Raw genomic sequence first — 20281 nt, 5'->3', positions numbered from 1 at the left:
ACTGGAACAGACAAGATGCTTGTTTACTGATGCAAGTCTTGTATCCAGAACAGTCTTATGAAATGTATTTGTTGTTGCGTAAGGTAACACGAAATAATTACATCGTGTGCGAACTACCAAATCTACGTAACGTTATATGTAAACAGGCGTAAAATTTTATTCGTAAAATCATCTCACATTTGACAGTATGAGTCAAGAGAGACTCGTGGGACACGGTCTTAAGGTGCTGGACTAAGTCCTTCTAATTTTTCTTCCTCGAAGAACAACAATTTCTAACGAAGAGCAACAGTGATGATCTTTCTTATTTCTTTTAAATGCTTACACTTTCCTTTAATTGGGTTAAAAATAAATAATAATATTGCTTGTATTTCTGTCATTGACGTAGACCAGGTCCGTACGCAGGATTTATTTGAGGGAGGGGCCGTACTTGCGTACTTAGAATTATTCATAAAATAAAGATCATGTCTAATTGTGAGTTAACAAAAAAACAATAATAAAGAGACATTTTCGCATCACGATTGCAGTTCGAAAAAGTCGGGACAGGGATTGAAAGTAACGCACTGTCCTGACTAAATCGGTGAATCGGACGTCTGGTAGCCTTGCATCAATGATTATAAAACTAAAACCACCCAATATTGCAGCTTGAAGACTTTTGCGCAAGAAACAGATTCATTTATGCAAGAGCAAAATTGAAATTCTTACACATTTCAAAAATCGACGATGTTATTTTCGTATTTATTTATTATTAGGTTCACATTTAAATATTTTAGGGTTCGAGGGGGGAGCATGGCCCACATGGCACCTCCCCTGGGTACTGACCTTACGTAGACAGTGGAAGAGAAATTTTGGAGAACCTTTCTATTAAATTTAGTATTTACATTCACCTTATGCTCAGATAGGGTAAACCGTTTATTGACAATCGTGAACTTTTCGTTTAATTGAAAATATTTGGTTTTAAACGACGGGAGAACGTTGGTCGAATTTCCTTTCTTGCTCTTTTGAGAGAATATATACTTCTACAATAGCAATCGCGTTCGGAAACCGTGAAACAAATGACTTGGTTTTCAAAGGCAGACAAGCTTGGTAGTCTAGCTTGCTCGCGATCAAAGTGACTCATTCACGCTATTCAAGGCCGCTTCTTATCGCAAAACAGTGCGTCCATGCACAGTGTCTGCACCCAGCACGTTACAAGTGACCAGAGTCGAATTTTAAAGAGAATCTGAAGAATGGTAGATTTCATCAGAGGCGGCTAGGTAGGCACCAGCTCAACATGCAATAGTTTAAGTGATAATTCCTGACAAACAAAAAACCGTATTGAATAATTACTGGGATAGTAATACGTGTATCCGCTCGTTTTTAACAATGTAAGCTCGAAGACAATCTGTATTCCATTTATTTATATTGGCAACTTAGTCAACCAGAGGTTATTTTATCGCCTTCGATAATCGAATTGTCTGATCGATTATTTTTTGCTTACCCAGGAACATGCACCATAGAGGATTTCCGAGACCGGGTTACCTACACACTCGTAGCTCCCCAATTTCTTCACGATGGTGGGTTGCTACCGGTCCCATACACAGGCCGAGAACCTAGAGACTGAGCATAGGCGGACTCGAATCCATGCCGACCTGCAGTCGGAGTCCACAGCACAGCTCCTTAGACCGCACGGTCACGTAGGAGGACTTTTCTTATTTTACCTTTGGCTAATCGCGACGATGAGGATGAATTATGAATAGAAAAATAAAGAAGGTCACGCACAACGTAGAGGACGATCTTCAACCTCTTAGGTGACGAGTTCAAGACCTAAATATGAGGATTTCAACCTTAGACGACCTCAATTTCAAAATTATAAACAAAATGCTACTTACACTAAACTTCTCATCAAGGCCAAAATAGTGTGTAACTGTGAAACTACCCCTGAATACAAATTGACATTTTTTTCCATGTGAGTAAGAATTAAATGTGTGGCATACAGAGATAGATGATACCTTTTGAGAAACAATTAACTGTACCCTGTCCCAGCATCTCTGGAGCAAAGCCGCGCATAGCGGATGAGAAGTGTAGAGAGGGGAGAGGGGATCGATGGACAGAACGAATCAGTGCACGCTGCTGGGAAGTCTGGTAACTGAGGTGGCTTTCCTCCCTCCACGCAATCCCGTTTCTCTCACGTGTTCATCGCTGCTCAGATATTTGTCTTCGTTCACCTGCTCCAGAGATAAGTGGGACAGAGTGTAGTTCGCATACATGTAGCAAGTAAAGAAACTTATCCTAGAATGAAAATTCCACATAGTTTTAAAACGTTTGATTAAGAAATGAATGACTGGAAACGGATCACACATAATTCCCTTTCCAAAATCTAGTGGTCGAAAATTAATTTCAAGACATTTCATATCTATTCACCATATTCCAAGTTATAAGGAACTATTTCGTAGATGTTCATGAAACCGTTATAAAATTACAAATAAAATATATTCACAAGCTTAGATATACTAATACGAAGAAAGAAATTCAGAGTTAAATTTCAAATGCATGTGTATAAAGTAATTCTAGAAGTACAGTAGTATCGGAGTATTGAACTTCTTTTTTGCAGATGACATTTACAATATTGAGGCGACAGAATAATTAGGAACTGTAGCTCCAAAAGAAACAAAGGGCGTAGTGTATTGGTTAGAGTTCTTGAAAGCATTGCGGTCCCACTTTCGATCCTCCATACTAGATGTTCCTTTAAAAAAAATCCCTTCCATTAAACAAGAGCATGGTAGCATTATTTGTAATAGCAGTATATAGTGGCTACATTGTTCTGCATATGGAATTTATAAAAAAAAATAAACAAATAAATGAATTGACACGTTCAACGGGATATTTTTATATATAACATCGTGAATTATGATACTCTAACGATAATTGTGTACTGCTTCAAAGACATTGACAAATATTAATGAAATAACTATTTATATGTGTGGCAATTCAGGACATGCTAATTTTACCCCTTTTCCCGCTCGAGTTCAATGCAAGGATACCTCCGCAAATATCGAATCAAAAGTTCTCACCATGTGTATTTCTGCTTAATGTTTTCGTGAGTCGTACTACTTTCGTTTTCTTTGTTACAAACAATACTTGTTTGCACGTTACATGTAGGAGAGTTACATCTACATTTCTCATTCGTCAGCTCCTTCTAGCTGGCTTAAGGAGCGAAAGCTTGTAGGGTAGTGGCTACCGTTCAAGATTGTCAATCTGATGGTCGTAGGTTCAAACCCTTCCGGTGAAAGAAACTTTTCCTAAGTTTTAGACATATCCCATTGTGTTCATTGTCCACGCCGTGTGAAACGAAATAATTCAGTTTGGAATTAACGATGGGGGGAGGGGAAATATTGAATTACAAAATCTCCATTTCAACGAACCGAGAAGTGGAGAAAAAATGAATAATTCTTATAAATATTAAAAATTACGTTCAATTTTTTAGTGGTGTAATCGCAGGTAAAATCAAAGATCTTACATGGAAGATTTTAACTTGCTCTGAACTCAGCCAAAAGGCATTTCGCACCGATCTAATATATTCTCCAATACATTTCAAAATGGTATTGAATGTTTCATGTCGATAATTTAACCAATGCATCCATTCTTGACGCTCAGACGATATTTTCTGCAAAAAGCTCTTCTCTCCAGTTCCTTCTCCTTCTTCCCTCCCCTCTTTCTGTTATGCTTTTATCTCATATCGCCTTCCCTACTTTTCTCGCATCTTATCTCCATCCCACTCTTCTCCATTCCTCTTATCTCGGTGCTCCTTCCACGTAGTGCACCCAATAGTCAACCTCACTTCCACTTAGTACACCCTGGACTGCAGACTAACGAGGATCTGGCGACTGGCCCCATGGCCAGTATAATTTTGTTTGTGTTGTCCTTATTTGTGCTAAGTGCTCCTTTTCAGCCTCATCTTTTAACGAAAGTCAGAAGATTTTAATATTTTATGATTTTAGTTATGCAACGTTAGAGTTGTTCTGCGAAACGATAAGGGGCTGGACCCCGTATAATGTGACGGGTGCAAAATAGAATTAGTGCTGACGCACCCAAAATTTTAAATTTAAATCAAATCGAATCCACTCCTCTTATCTCCTGTCCTGTCTTAGATTTCCGACTCCACTGCACTATTCTCTCTTTTTTGTTCTTCTCCTTTTCTCTCCTTTGCTCTACTCTCCACTTCCCTCTTTTCGTCTCCTCTTGTCTCGTTTTCCTCCTCTTTTCTCTTCTTTGTTCTTTTTCACTCATCTCCCCTCGAATCTTTTTCCATTCTCCTCACTACGCCTCCTCTCCTCGTCTATCCTCTTTTTCTTCTCTCCTCTACTTTTTCTCTTCTCCTTTCGCTTTCTCTTTCTCCTCTCCTTTGTAACCTTTCGTTTCCTCTCACCTCTTTTCCTTACTGTAGACTCATCAGCGATGAAATACTGGAAAATCTACTTTTTTCTTTCAGAAAGAATTTTGTCATTTGCGATATAATAGTGATATTTTTAATAATTTTATACAATAATACGTACTTGTTTATATTTCTTTCGCGTATTTTATAAATATCTATTGTGCATGTGGCAACCCTGAAATTGAGCCTAACTCTGCACGCAACCCACCAACGGCTTGTGTAAATTGGGTTGCCTAGTTTAAAATGTCGTTGTCCTAAAACTTTTGAGAGACACTGTACATACATATTTACATATATGAGCGCGCGCGCAAACACACATATATGAAATGAGATGACATGAGAGAGAATAGCAATAGAAGATGAAGGGGAAAGGAACACAGATTATGGGAGAGATAAATCATCTGTGGAAAGGGAAACACAAAGATATAGAAGACAGACAGAATAGCAGGGACAAAGAGGGTGGAGTCAAGAATGAGAGGAGGGAGTGAGAGAAAGAGAAAGAGAAAGAAAAAGAGAGAGGGAGAGAGAGAGAGAGAGAGATACAGAAAGAAAGAGAGAGAGATAAGGAAACAGTAGGAGATATAGAGAGAGAGACAGAAAGAAAGAGAGAGAGATAAGGAAACAGTAGGAGATATAGAGAGAGAGACAGAAAGAAAGAGAGAGAGATAAGGAAACAGTAGGAGATATAGAGAGACAGAAAGAAAGAAAGAGAGAGAGAGAGAGAGAGAGAGAGAGAGAGAGAGAGAGAGATAAGGCAACAGCAGGACGAGCAGAGAGAGAGAAAAAGAGAGAGAGAGCGAGAGAGAGAGAGACAGAGACAGAGAGAGACAGAAAGAAAAAGAGAGAGATAAGGCAACAGTAGGAAGAGCAGAGAGAGAGAAAGAGAGAGAGAGAGAGAGAGATAGAGAGACAGAGAAAAACATTTGTTTCTTCCTTTCGTTCTCTCTCTCTCTCTCTCTCTCTCACTCTGTGTGTGTTTGTATGTGTATAAGAGTAAGACGAGAGATACAAATGATAAAAACAGAGAATGAGACAGAAGATAAGATAAGGGGATGCGAAATAAATTGAGAACACGTAGAGATAGATTGAATGAGAGAAAGAGAGAGAGAGAGAGAGAGAGAGAGAGAGAGAGAGAGAGAGAGAGAGAGAGAGAGAGAGAGAGAGAGAGAGAGAAATAAGAAGTTTCAAGACAACAACCTTGGTCGTCATTTACAAAGTAGCGGCGGACGAAAGTTGGCCCCACTGTATCGTCACCCGGAGACAATTTATCAAAGGTTTTTGATGGCCGAGTCCTCGTCCCTTCTCATATTTCGCGGCGTCGAATTCAAGGAAGCGGCTCTTTCTTCGCAATCCGTCATTGCTGCCTCCGGATGTAATATCCAGGGACGAGCGACGGGTCCCAAATCGCCCCCATCCATTCCTGTCGCGAGAGATGATCCCCTCTTCCCCAAATTCCCTCCCGACGCTAAGTAAACGAGAGGATTCCCAGCATCCATCCCCTGGACCCGGAATGTCCAGAAACCCATTCCACGCGACGTGGTGATAAGCGTTGGAGGGTGTATTTTGTCAAAACCTATTTCAACTCCACTTTACGATGTGATAGGCTAATCGAGTCTGGGGTGACCCCTCCACGTAGTTCACCCAATTGTCGACCTCATATCCATGTATTACACCCAATTGTCGACCTCACTTCCACGTAGTACAACCAAATGTCAACCTCACTTCCACGAAGTACACCCAAATGTCAACCTCACTTCCACGAAGTACACCCAAATGTCAACCTCACTTCCACGTAGTACACACAAATGTCAACCTCACATCCATGTATTACACCCAATTGTCAACCTCACTTCCACGTAATACACCCAAATGTTAACCTCACTTCCACATAGTACAACCAATTGTCAACCTCACTTTCACGTAGTACACCCAATAGTCAACCTCACTTCCACGTAGTACAACCAATTGTCAACCTCATTTCCACGTAAGTAGTACAGTGTCCCCGGTTCCACGCCCGAAAATGAGGCTCGGTGAGGCTCGCAGTGTTGCCAACCCCTTACTCGAAAAAATCACCAAGGTTTTTATCTCGGTCTAACCTAATTTAAAGCAAAAAGCTGGCAATACTGCGAATCTCACCGAGCCTCATTTTCTTGCAGTGTTGCCAGCTCGAGCGAGGCGTAGCCTTTTACGGTGTATGTTAACGGTTTGCTCTCGTAAGGCATGAGCCTTATTTTCTCGCAGTGTTGCCAGCTCACCCCAAGAATATTTCACCATGTGATATTTTACAAGCGAAGCTAACCTACAAATGGGAGTTGGCAACACTGGCAACATCAATTGCGGTTTAGTGTTGCTAACTTACCTCAAGAATATTTTACCATGTGATATTTTACAGGCGAAGCTAACCTACAGAGTAGAGCAGTGTCCCCGGTTCCACGCCCGAAAATGGCGCTCGGTGGCGCTCGCAGTGTTGCTAACTCCTCACTTGAAAAAATCACCAAGGTTTTTGTTTTTGGGTCTAACCTAACCTCAAACAAGGAGTTGGCAACGCTTGAGGCTTTCTCGCAGTGTTGCCAACTCACCCCAAGAATATTTCACCATGTGATATTTTACAAGCGAAGCTAACCTACAAATGGGAGTTGGCAACACTGATTAGTGGAGGTAGCCGGGTTCACCAGCATCAATTGGCGATCAGTGTTGCCAACTCACCTCAAGAATATTTCACCATGTGATATTTTACAGGCGAAGCTAACCTACGAATAAGAGTTAGCAATACTGATTAGTGTAATCAGCTTAGTTGAGCGCCATCAATTGGCGATCAGTGTTGCCAACTCACCCCAAGAATATTTCACCATATGATATTTTACAAGCAAAGATAACCTACGAATGGGAGTTGGCAACACTGACTAGTGGAGGTGCACGGGTTGAGTGCCATCAATTGCGGTTCAGTGTTGCCAACTCACCCCAAGAATATTTCACCACATATTATTTTACAGGCGAAGCTAACCTACAAATGGGAATTGGCAACTCTGGCAACATCAATTGCGATTCAATATTGCCAACTCACCTCAAAAATATTTCACCATGTGATATTTTACAGGCGAAGCTAACCTACAAATAGAAGTTGACAACACTGGTAACATCAATTGCGATTCAATGTTGCCAACTCACCTGAAGAATATTTCACCATGTGATATTTTACAGGCGAAGCTAACCTACAAATAGAAGTTGACAACACTGGTAACATCAATTGCGGTTCAATGTTGCCAACTTACCTGAAGAATATTTCATCATGTGATATTTTACAGGCGAAGCTAACCTACGAATGGGCAACACTGACTAATAGAAGTGGCCGGGGTTGCGTCCGAATCAGCAGCAGATGTCACCTAGAGCGCTGTTCCATCCGGGACTCAGCCAATCTCTGTTGTCCGAATTTGCGGTAGACGTGGAGTCGGAGGGAAGAGCAGAGAGGCGCGACAGATGCACGCTTGAACTCGCTGTGACGCTGCGCTTGGCAGCCATATTCTAACTTTCACTTTGTACAGACAACATTTACTGATTAGAGGATGTAAAACTCAGTTATATTTTAATATTTTATCGATAATGAATGCAGAAAACGTAAATGATGAAATAGCGTGTTATATTTTTTAATGTGAGTAGTTAGGTGGAAATCATTGTCATGTTTGTTTGCGCCCCAGAGCGCGGTGGGTGAAGTTCGGGCTGACACCTGGCGGGAAAAGTGACAGGCGTACTACAAGGGGGACATGCAGATTCGGACGACTTGGACGCGACTTCGAGTGCACGCGAGAGCAACGGGGGAGAACGGGATGGAGCGCTTGCCAATCCGGACACGGCTTTTGTAAACCTCTCTCGGGAACGATGTGCCACACACGCGCGCGCGCGCCTATCGGTAGATTACGTTTCGCGTATTTATTTGTTGTGCTGGCACAGCGTGATGAGTAAATAATGCATTTTCTTATTTTTGAAGTACGAATGCACTTTATCGTAATCTTCCAAGTCCCGGGGACACTAATGTTTGTATATCGTGACTTTTGTAAACCTCTCTCGGGAACGATGTGCCACACACACACACACGTGCACGCGCTGGCGCCTCTTATTATTTGTGTATTATGGCGCAAACACATCTAGAAAAACTACAATTTTGCTCCCTCTCCTCTCTGCGTGTGCTATCAACAATACGTAAGCCTTGGGACGACGAAAATTACACAACGGTGAGCCTCGTCAATACACCTACCCCGCAACATCTGGAGCGTGCAAATACATAAATAGCGGGTCGCTTGGGTGTATACAATTTGTTTTATTTATATTTTGTTTCAAAGCAAGCGAGATAACCGGAGCATGCAGGCACACAACAGCGAGCTGGGATGGAAGATCATCAGCATATCCGGAGCGTGCAGGTACATAATAGCGAGCTGCTTGGGCGTTAGCGTGGCTTCGCCGGATGCAATACACACGATGCTTAGATTACAACAGGTTGTTAACATTAGCTTTGGGGAAGAATATTCTAGAGAAGATTGTCTCAGAACATTTTCATAGTTTCACACTTCTATTAAATTGGTAGAAAAAATATATTAGTGGGCAATAAAATCTGAAGAAGATTTGTGTCTAGCAAAAATAAGCTAAATAGAATTACACATGCATACAATATTTATTTTTTTCTATCTACAATCATATTTTTCTTATATATTTTTTCAATTTTTTTATAGGGTTGATTAAAGCACATATTTGAAGAAGACAACGCTCTACCACCAACCGATCACATATAAATAAACATACCCAAAAAAAATGCGCTCCATGAAAAGTTGCCCTGTGTGCAAAACAGCCATATCAAGCAAAAATTTTGCAAGACATTGTCGCACCTGCGTGCCAAGCAAGCATTTGGCTGCCACCGAACTGTGTTCCGGATGCAATAAATACATTACAATTGCATATGTCAAGAAGCATAAGCTTACTTGTCTAAGCAAAAATACATCTGGGGCTCAACCGTCGACCAGCTCAACCAAGAGGAAGGCAGAAGCAGCCTCCATCAATACACCACCTGCTAAACGCGTCAAGCCTGCGATAAAAGCAGACCAGTCTGCTTTCCAGCGTTCGTTAGAGGACTTTCCTTTTATTTCGGAGGGCTCATGCGACGTGCGTAGCTTTTTGGAGAACGTGCAAGCGCAAATTATTTCCGTCCTCGGCGATGCGCTTGCAACGCACTCCACTAAATTCTACGCATCGCTATGTTGCTGGTACAAGAAGCCTTCTGATGAAATTTACAGCTTCTGCCACAACACCAAGGCGAAGACGTTGCATCTGGCGGATGTCGAAAACCTAGAGGTAATCTACAACAAGTTTGTCGAGGAGCTGCTGGCAAAGCAAGAGGGGCATGAAGCCAAGGGCTCGGGGGGTTCGCTGTGTGGGGAGCCTCACGAACTGCGCGTCAAACTTTCAAAGTTTGTGCCTCTCTCCGCCTCCAGCTACGTCCCCTTACCATCTGCAATTGCGGAAAAAAATGCCGTCCTGAACATTCAGAACAGAGACGCCAAGTGCTTTCTCTGGTCGGTGCTTGCGGCGTTGCACCCTGTCGACTGGAAAAACCATCCACACCGAGTTAACCACTACCTACCCTACGAGCCAGAGCTGGAAGATGCCATTGCTGGGATCAACTTCCCGGTGGAGGTCTCGGATATTCGCAAGTTCGAGGCCCGTACACACAACCCTCGGTTGGCCATCAACGTTTATGACCTCACCGAAAACAAAAATGTGGTTTTCCCTATCCGGGTGAGCAACGTAGACGACGATAGTGCGCAGGAAATTCATCTTCTGCTTATCAAGGACGAGACCCACCACCATTACACCCTCATTCGCTCGCTCTCTCGGCTTGTTTCAAGCCAGCTGAGCAAAGACGAACACCACATAGAAGTTTGTCCCAGGTGCTTGTCTATATTTCGTAATCGAGAACGGCAGGATTACCAGCGCATCAGAGGTCGCAACATCGCTGCCGAGAAGCTCGCTCGCCACAAGCTCTACTGCAAAGCCAACGAACCTGGGTTGGCAGACTTGCCCAAACCTGGTGCCGTGGAGTGTTTCCACATGCACGGTGCCATGGTAGAGCACCCCGCTATCATCATCGCGGATTTCGAAGCCTTCCTCAAACCCCTGTCCACTTGCGATCCCGATCCCGAAGTTTCCTCCACCACCCCTTACCAACTCCACGAGGCATCCAGTTTCGCATACGTTGTGGTGCGACGAGATCAACACATCGCGCCCGAGCCCTACGTGTACCGTGGTCCCGACGCAGCCAAACACTTCCTCGAGAGGATGGTTGTGGAAGCCAACGAGATAGGGAAGGTGCTGTTGACCCCTAAGTCTATGCTCCCACTGTCCCCCGATGATCAACGTAGACACGACGAGGCCATCACTTGCCCTGTCTGCGTCGAGGAGTATACCGCCAACAACCGTAAAGTCCATCACCACGATCACTTTAGCGGTAGGTACGTTGGTCCTTGGTGCAACGACTGCAACCGCTTGGCTCGGGACCCACGCTTCATCCCTGTGTTTTTTCACAACGGCTCGGGGTACGATTTTCACCACCTGATCAAGCATCTTGGGTACGACGACATGCGAATCAACGTCCTGGCACAAAACGAGGAGCGTTACATCAGTGTGAGCAAACTAGTGTCGATCCCGGGAGCAGACTCTACCGTCGAGCTTCGCTTCCTCGACTCCCTGAGGTTTCTCCCGGCTAGCCTCGATGCTCTTGCAGGGAAGCTGAGCAACGAACAAATGCTTATTACCTCTGCGAATTTTCCGAACTTGGACGCCGGTCTCTTCAGGCGTAAGGGGGTCTACCCCTACGAATACATCACCGACTCTACCAAGTTTGCGGAGACGTCGCTACCTCCCCAGGCGAAGTTCTACAGTCAGCTACGAGGCTCGAACATCACCGACGAAGAATATCACCACGCCCAGTCCATGTGGCGCGAGCTAGGTTGTCGAACTCTCGGAGACTACCACGACGCCTACCTCAGACTTGATGTGACGCTCCTCGCCGACGTGTTCCAGACGTTCCGGGCGACCGCAATGAAGATCTACCACCTGGATCCCGCCTACTTCTATAGTCTCCCCGGACTGGCGTGGTCAGCCATGTTTCTGGTGACGAAAATCAAGCTGGAACTTCTTTCGGACGTGGACATGATGCTGTTTGTAGAACGTGCCGTGCGGGGTGGAATGGTTCAGGTGTCGCAACGGCACGCGCGCGCCAACAACCATCACATGGCTACTGGCTACGACTCCACCCAACCGTCGAGCTACATCATGCACACGGACGTGAATAACTTGTACGGGCACTCCATGATGCAGCCACTCCCTTTTAGAGGGTTCGAGTGGGCTGACCCTTCCAACTTCAACATTAAAGGTTTCGACGATTCGAAACATGGGTTCTTCGCCGAGGTGGACCTTGAGTTCTCCGAGAAGCTGCAGGATTTGTTCTGCGATCTTCCCCCTGCACCCGAGTTCAAGTGTCCGCCCGATTCCAACCAGAAGAAGCTCGTCATGGATTTTGAATCCAAGAAGAATTACGTCCTGCACTACAAGAATCTCCGGTGGTTGATGCAGCGAGGGGTCACAGTCCACACAGTTCACCGCATCCTCAAGTTCGAGCATTCTCCATGGTTACGTCCATATATCGAGCTCAACACCAAACACCGCACCGCAGCCACGTCCGAGCTTGATAAGGATTTCTTCAAGCTCATGAATAATGCAGTGTTTGGTAAAACCATGGAGAATGTACGGAATCGCGTGGACATAAAATTGGTGACGAGGAAAGAGCGATGTCGTCAGCTTGTTGCAAGTCCATTGTTCAAGTCTCGAACAATCTACAACGAGCAGCTGGCTCTGATTCACATGAGGCAAGGTGTGGTGAAACTCACCAAGCCCATCTACGTTGGAGCCACTGTTCTGGATCTGAGCAAGCTCCACATGTTCGAGACGTACTACGACATATTACGTCCACACTACGGCCACAACATCTCGCTTCTCTACACAGACACAGACAGCTTGGTGTACCACGTTCGCACAGCCGACGCATACGGGGATATAGCCTCAGTTCCAGCTCTTGAAGAGCTCTTCGACACCTCGGGCTATCCCCAGCCGAACCAGTACGGCATCCTGGCCCGCAACAAAAAAGAGCCTGGCAAACTCAAAGATGAGAAGGACGGAGACGTGATTCTCGAGTTTGCAGGTCTTCGCGCCAAGGCCTATACCATCAAAGCCGAGGGCAGCGTTACCAAAAAGGCCAAGGGTGTCGGCAGACAGGTGGTTCGGGAGCATCTCACATTCGAGGACTTCGTGGATTGCCTCAAAACCAGGTCGTCGGTTCTAAGAGCAGAACAGCGCATCCAGAGCGTCGACCATGTGTTGACCACCAACAAGGTGAGGAAGATTGCCCTGGATCCCAACGACGACAAGAGGTGCGTCCTCGAGTGTGGAATCCACACATTGCCTTGGGGACATCGTCGTTTAGAAATAAATAAGAATTGCACACAGTGCAAATAAACCAGCATGCCTATGAACTTGTTCGGTTTCAAAAAAAAAATCATCATGGAAACTGCACCGTCCATACCAGATCATGAAGTCTTACCTTCCGTGTTACCTAAACTCAACGGTCTGTTGATTATTCATCTCAACAGCATTTGGACGAAATTGGATGAAGACGTCGGCAAAACTTTTTACATCTTCAACAACAATTTACATTTTTACGAAATTCCGATCGGTGGGAAACTTCAAATCACCGTGAATCCGGAAAACGTAGGCGAAATCAAAATATCTACCGGCAAAAACATTTTTCGAATCAAGCACGACAAGATGCTTTCTAACATTACGTACGATGTTTCCGCAGGAGATTATCTTTACGTTCAACTCCTGGGAGATTACGACAAACTCGTTCCTCTCTTTGTAGAATTACGAATCGTCTATCCTATTATAAATAACCGTTAACCAAAATGCCTAACGATATTTTCGGCAACACCAAGCGTGTAGACCACGCAGAAGAGATTCTCATGTTGGACGTCCGAATTAAAAAGTTGAGGAGCGATTTGATCGCTTTGCAGGAGACCTTAAACAAAAGTTTAGAGTCGGAGATCGCTACGCTCCAAACGCAATGTCTCGACCCTATTCTGAAAATCGATTCCGAACTGAAAACGCTCATAAAAAATTATGTCGACGTACCTTCTTACGACAGCGTTCAAAATATACAGTTGAGCGTGGATAAGCTTCAAAATGATTTGGCCAAATTACAACAATTTCAATCGAAAAATGAAGATTTGGAAAAATTGAAACTCGAAATCGAAGAACGAACTTCGGCAATCGAAAAGAATTTCTCTGAACTTCAAACCGTCGTGAAAGATATTGATGTAGAACGCTTGCATGTTGTTGTTTCCAAATTACAAGAAGAATTCGCCGGCACGTTGGAAGAAATTAAATCCAAGTTACAGACTTTGGAAGATACCATGACGAACCTACCATCGTCAGACGAACTGCAAGTCATCAGCAAAAGCGTCGCGAACATAAAAATTCAATTGGAGGCTTATCAAGATTTCGAACACATTCAAACCACCATCGCTACGCTTCAGGCGTCTCTGGAGTTGATCAACGAAGAAATTAAAAATATTCACGCTGAAGCAAGTACGTTGACGAGCATACAAGACACGTTAAGCACGGTTCAGCAGAAGATCGAATATTTAGAAAATTTGAACGTCGAAACGAATCTTGCTCATTTTCATCACGTACTGGACAACATACAGGGTGACTTGGAATCGTTACGGACGAGCGTACCTTCGAGCGAAGATTTGGAAAAATTGAAATCGGCGGTGACGGCACTATCCGATTCGAGCGACATCAAAAGTTCATTGAGCGATCTCGAGAGTAGGGTGGCCAATCTCCCCACCTCAAAAGAATTACACGCTTTGAAAAGGAGCATATCGCGTATGCTGAAACGACTGGAAACGGAAACGGCGAACGTGGAACAGATTCGAGACGAACTTGCTTCGCTGGTGTCGACGCTGCCCACTTCGCAGAGCGTCGCCGACCTTCACACGCAGTTTACCGAGATGCGAAGCATCGTGAACGATCTTACCGAGAAAAGTTCGAAATTGAATCAAGTCGAAAACCTTCAGAGTATCGTCGTCAACATCAGAGATCAAGTTGGAGTGTTGGAATCCACGCAGGAATCGACGCTGACCTCTTTCGGTGCCAAGTTACAAGAACTCAGCGAAAACTTCAAGCAGTTGAACGTGGAAGTGAAAATCAAACCGTCATTTTCTACAGTAACGGATACCATCGTCGAACATTTGTTGCCCGTACAAAATACACTAGGACAGCTTCACAGCAACCTCGTTAGCGTCGATACTAAATTCGCTAAACTGCATTCTCTGCAAGCCATCGAAATCAACAGCGTACCCAATCAACAAAGAATCTCCACGTTCGTCGAAGGTAACAAACTGTACATGTTGCATCCTTATCATCCGTACTACAAGTTTCTCCTCGATGGCACGATTCAGATAAATGAATTTTCATACTGGTCTCACGGCAGAAAAGCTAGCGTTCCCACCATGACCTTGATATCGAATCGTGGTGTCCAGAAAGCAGGAAATATTCCTCTGGCACGTTGGAACGAAACGCGCAACATATATGAAATACACGAAGACGAAGATCTTACCGTTTTTGACGTGAGTGCCGGCGATAAGTTGATCATTCAAAACACGAGCGAAGTGCCACCCTCTTTGAATCCCATCACGCTGGTGCTTCTCTTCAAACGTAATCTCTAAAAAAATGTCTAGGCAAGCCATCGTCGAAGAATTGCATAAACCTGCACGTCGCAACTACGAACGTTTAGCTGTGGTAACCAAGGGAATCGATGACCTCTGGCAAAGTGACCTCGTGGAGATGAGTAGCGGCAATCTAAAAAATGTGCATAAATTGAACAAGGGCAACAAGTACCTCCTCACCGTCATAGACACGTTTTCGAAATTTGCATGGGCTCTACCTTTGAAAGCCAAAACGGGGACATGCGTCACGGAAGCATTCAAGACAATTTTTCGTGAAAGCGGCGGCAGACGGCCACGGTTTTTGCAAACAGACAAGGGGAAGGAATTTTACAATGCCGTATTCCAAAAGTTTATTCAAAAACATGACATTCGACATTATTCGACTTTCAGTCACATCAAAGCCAGCATCGTGGAAAGATTTAATCGAACCTTGAAAACACACATGTGGAAACGATTCACGCTTCGAGGAAATTACAAATGGGTCGACATACTGCCGGAACTCGTCGACACCTATAATGATGCGGTACACAGAACGATAGGCATGAAGCCAGCTGATGTTACGAAATCCGACGAGCAGCGTTTAATTTCTACAGTTTACTGTCCAAAGTACACTCCCACGACTACCAAGAAATCAAAATTCAAAATTGGAGACCAGGTGAGGATCAGCAAATTCAAACGCACCTTCGAGAAGGGATTCACAAAAAATTGGAGCACGGAACTTTTTACGGTGGTTCGAGTTTTACCCGGAAACCGACACACGTATATAATAAAAGATAGTAGCGGCGAGATTTTGAAAGGAAGATTTTACGAAGAGGAACTCTCTAAAACAAAACATCCCGACACGTACCTCATCGAGAAAGTATTGCGTAGGAAAGGCGACAAACTGTTTGTCAAATGGCTGGGGCTTCCGGAAAAGAGTTGGATCGACGCGAACAAAGTGATTCTATGAGTGCGTGGAATGTCGTGAAACGTCTACCTGATTCGGAAAGTCAAACGAAAAAAAAGAACGGCGAGTTGCTTCCCGACAGCATCCGTTGTCTAATCGTAGGCCCTTCAGGGTGTGGGAAAACGACACTGCTCGTGGACAATTTTCTCCTCGCACCGAATTGGTTAGATTGGAAGAACAGGCACCTCTACGTATTTTCGAAAAGTCTCGAACAAGCGAAATACCAGCAACTGATAAAACTGTACGATGGTCTGGACATTGCAACGTTCTCTTCGGAAATAAAACCACTCGACGTTTGTCGTGAAAATTCAGTCGTTGTGTTCGACGATGTCATCCTGGAAAATCAAAATGAAATTCGCAACTTTTTCACGCAAGGTCGTCACAAAGGAATGGATTGCTTCTTCCTAGCTCAAACGTTTTCCAAAATTCCAAAACAGTTAGTACGCGACAACGCTAATTTCATATGTTTGTTTCGTCAAGATCACACCAACCTCAAGCACGCGTACGATGACTACGTAGGCGGAGACATGAACTACAATCAATTTTCGGAACGCTGCTGCTCCCACTGTTGGAACAGTGACGATTTCGGATTCACGACGATCGACATGACAAGAAAACCCAACGACGGAAAATACAGAAACAAAATCAACGACTTTCTAAACGTTGCAACGTTGTGAGCAACAACGTGTATAAATAACGTTATGGCGAAACGAAAAATCGAAGACGAAAATCTCAAGTTGCGAAACTACCTCGCGAAACGCTTCAAAGGTTGGAAATCCGAGAATCGCGGATTCTACGAAGAGAAGAAACGTCAAGATCAACCTGTGATCGATGCCATCAGCGATCTATGTAAAGAAATTAAAGGCGTCACAGAACAAAATAAAAATTTGATCAACGAACTCGTACCACTTGCAGCTAAAAGTTACACCGTACCCACGCCTATTTCGAGCATTCCTTCAACGCCGTTCGAACTGAAGGACGTACCGCCAGGACGTCGAGCCATAAGCAGCACGTCGTCGTCTTTGGATAAGATCGAGTTGGGACCTTTGGCACGAGACTACCTGAGCACGGGCAAGTTCGACAAGGATGAAGTGTTCGGATTGTATCCCACCATGGAAACCAATGAAGGCGGCGGTGTGGTATGGAAGATTGGGAAATCGAAGGTGACTTTTGAAGGCAACGACATTAAAGTCAATTTAGGCGATAAGAATAGCTGGAACAGGTATCCGGGTACGGTGGGACTGTGGGAACTTGTTGCCAAAAAGCAGCCGAAGGATTACACCGAAGAAGATTACCAGAGTTACAAGGAAATTCTGATCATGACGGACGCCTTGTACCAGAACAACGACGCTACGCAGAATAGGGTGAAATCGAGCAGCGGCGAAAAATACAGGAAGCTCATCAAGCCGATATGGAACCAGGTGAAAACAGGCAGCGGCGTCAAACTCTACAACACGTTACCCAAAGAATTCGTTTGGGTGGACGACGTGCGCAAGCTCATAGACAGGTTGTTGGTTATTGCAGGAGAGGAGAATGCAGGCAATCGTAATTTCTACAACGAGAAGGTTGGCATCGTGGACATGATCAGCACAAAACTTTCCAACTTCATCGTAAACGACGACAAGGGCATAGGGTACCTCATTAAAATCATCAACACGCTGCCTCCGAGATTCTGGAACGTGGCCGAAGGAAAGGGTCTCGTGAACGACATCATCAACAAGTTACCTTTCGAGATGCATTTACCTGGCTACCAGTACTGCGGACCAGGTACCAAACTCGAGAAAAGATTGAAGAGAGGAGACAAGGGTGTGAATCCGTTGGACGCCGCATGCAAAGATCACGACATCGCTTACAACACCACTCGCACCGATCTGGATGCACGTCACGAAGCAGACAGAAAGTTAGAGCACGCAGCTTTCGAAAGATTCGTTAGCAGAGACGCTTCGCTGGGAGAAAGAGTTGCAGCACTGGGCACCACCATCGCCATGAACACGAAACAAAAATTTGGATGGGGTGTGTAGAAATAAAAAAATTTCTCTACCGTGAAAAAAATTTCTTCGGTATATAAATAACACTACGTAAAAAAAAAAAAAAAAAACCCAGTTGTGTTTGCCATTTATAAAATGAGTAAACAATCACTAGACGCCCAAGCATTAAAACAAATGCTAAATTCATCAGTCGAATATGTAAAAATTCAGGAATTAGAAGTGGACAAACCTTACACGATAACTTCCGGTTCAATTGTTTCTACCCAGTATGGTCCCAAGGCGCGTCTGTTGCTCAACGCACAATACAGTCTATTTTTACCAGATCGATACGCTAACATGTTATCCGACGAGAAGCTAGCTATTTTAATCGAGAACAAAACTCAAATCGTGTACAAGGGTACAAAGGAACTTCTTGGTAAGAAAACAAAGCACGTAATAGAATTTGTGTAAGGGCTCTGCGCGGAGTATATCCTTGAAAAAAAATTACACGGAACAAAAAAAATCTCAGAACATTTATATATAAATAACATACCGAAAAAAAATTACACAAAAAAAATCTCAGAACATATATATAAATAACATACCGTAAAAATTGCATATAGAGCATCATCATGAAGCCCAAAGGTGTCGTGTACCAGATACCATACTCCAATCTGAAAAATCTAGGTGCCCTCGATGGGTTACTCACCAAGAAACAACGCGAGAAGAAACGTTCTTGCTTGACGAAAGGACACGGAATGAAATTACTTCTCAGCACACCTCAATTGAGACGCTTGCAGCGTTCGCGGAAACAGCAAAAAATCGGAGGTTTTATATTCAGCATCCCAGCCATTCTGGCAGCATTGGGGGCCGTTGGAAGTTTGGCCGGCGGTAGCGCCGCCATCGCGAAAACCGTCATCGACTCGAAGAAGAACAAGGCAGAATTGGAAGAACAAAAACGTCACAACCTGGCTATGGAGAAGAAGGGGAAAGGTATAACCAAAAAACAAAAAAGCAACCTCGATGCTTTGAAAAAATATAAAAAAAAGAAGAAGCCCTGTCCAACTTCGATATTGAATCTCTGATCGAACTGTTGGGAATAAAAAACTTCAGGGGTGTTTTCATGTCTGATTCTCTACCCTCTGCTGTGAAGAAAAAAGAGTATGGCGTGGTCAACCTGGACAGTTACAAAAATCCTGGTACACATTGGATATGCTACCTCAAAATTGACGATAACAATGCATTTGTTTTCGATTCGTTCGGTGGCACACCACCTGCCAGGTTGGTGAAGTATCTCAGTGTTGCCAACCTCTACTACAATGACAAACGCATTCAGGGTTTCACCGATGTTAACTGTGGCCACCTATGCCTTTCCGTTCTCGCATACATGTCTAAAATAAATAACCCGTCGGTGGAACATTTTCAGAAAGCATTGTGGAAGCTGAAACACGATGGGCGTGTTCCATCTCACGAGCGAATCTTCGATCCTGAAACTCACGCTGCACGACGACATCGTCTATCCTAAATCCGTAGCTCTGCGTGCATTCTACAGCATGTACCTCATACCTAACGTCACGCAGCACAACAACAAAATTAGCGTCGGAAACGAACACATCATCGTCACGCCAGGCCAATACAATCTTTCCACTTTGCAAGCTCAATTACCCAAAGGCACGTACCTTTCTCAAAATTCGGTCACGCACAGAGTGGAAATCCTATCGGCGACGGAAACCATAAACCTGGGCACCATGGGAGAACTTTTAGGTTTCGAGAACGACACCAAACTCGAAGCTGGCATCAAACATACGGCAACCAACATTCCTAAATTTCTAGCCATCGAAACTCTGAACGTTCACTGCAACGTGGCGGAAGGCATGATCACTAAATCTTCGGACGGATTACTGGGAAGTCACAAGCAGACAGGAATCATAGCCACATTCAAACCTAGTTCCGAATTCATGGAACCGATCATCTACACACCCTCTTCGCCGATCTATTTTCCAGTATGCCGCAACCGCATAGACGACATAGAGTTGGTGGTGACAAACGAGAAAGGAGAGGTGGTGGATTTCGCAGGTGCAACAACCACTGCCATCGTGGAGATCAACGTATAATAAATAACACGCAT

The sequence above is a fragment of the Lepisma saccharinum genome, chromosome 15, assembly GCF_977018435.1.
Source record: "Lepisma saccharinum chromosome 15, izLepSacc3.1, whole genome shotgun sequence".
Taxonomy (NCBI): Eukaryota; Metazoa; Arthropoda; class Insecta; order Zygentoma; family Lepismatidae; genus Lepisma; species Lepisma saccharinum.
Note: the sequence above shows the minus strand (reverse complement) of the source record.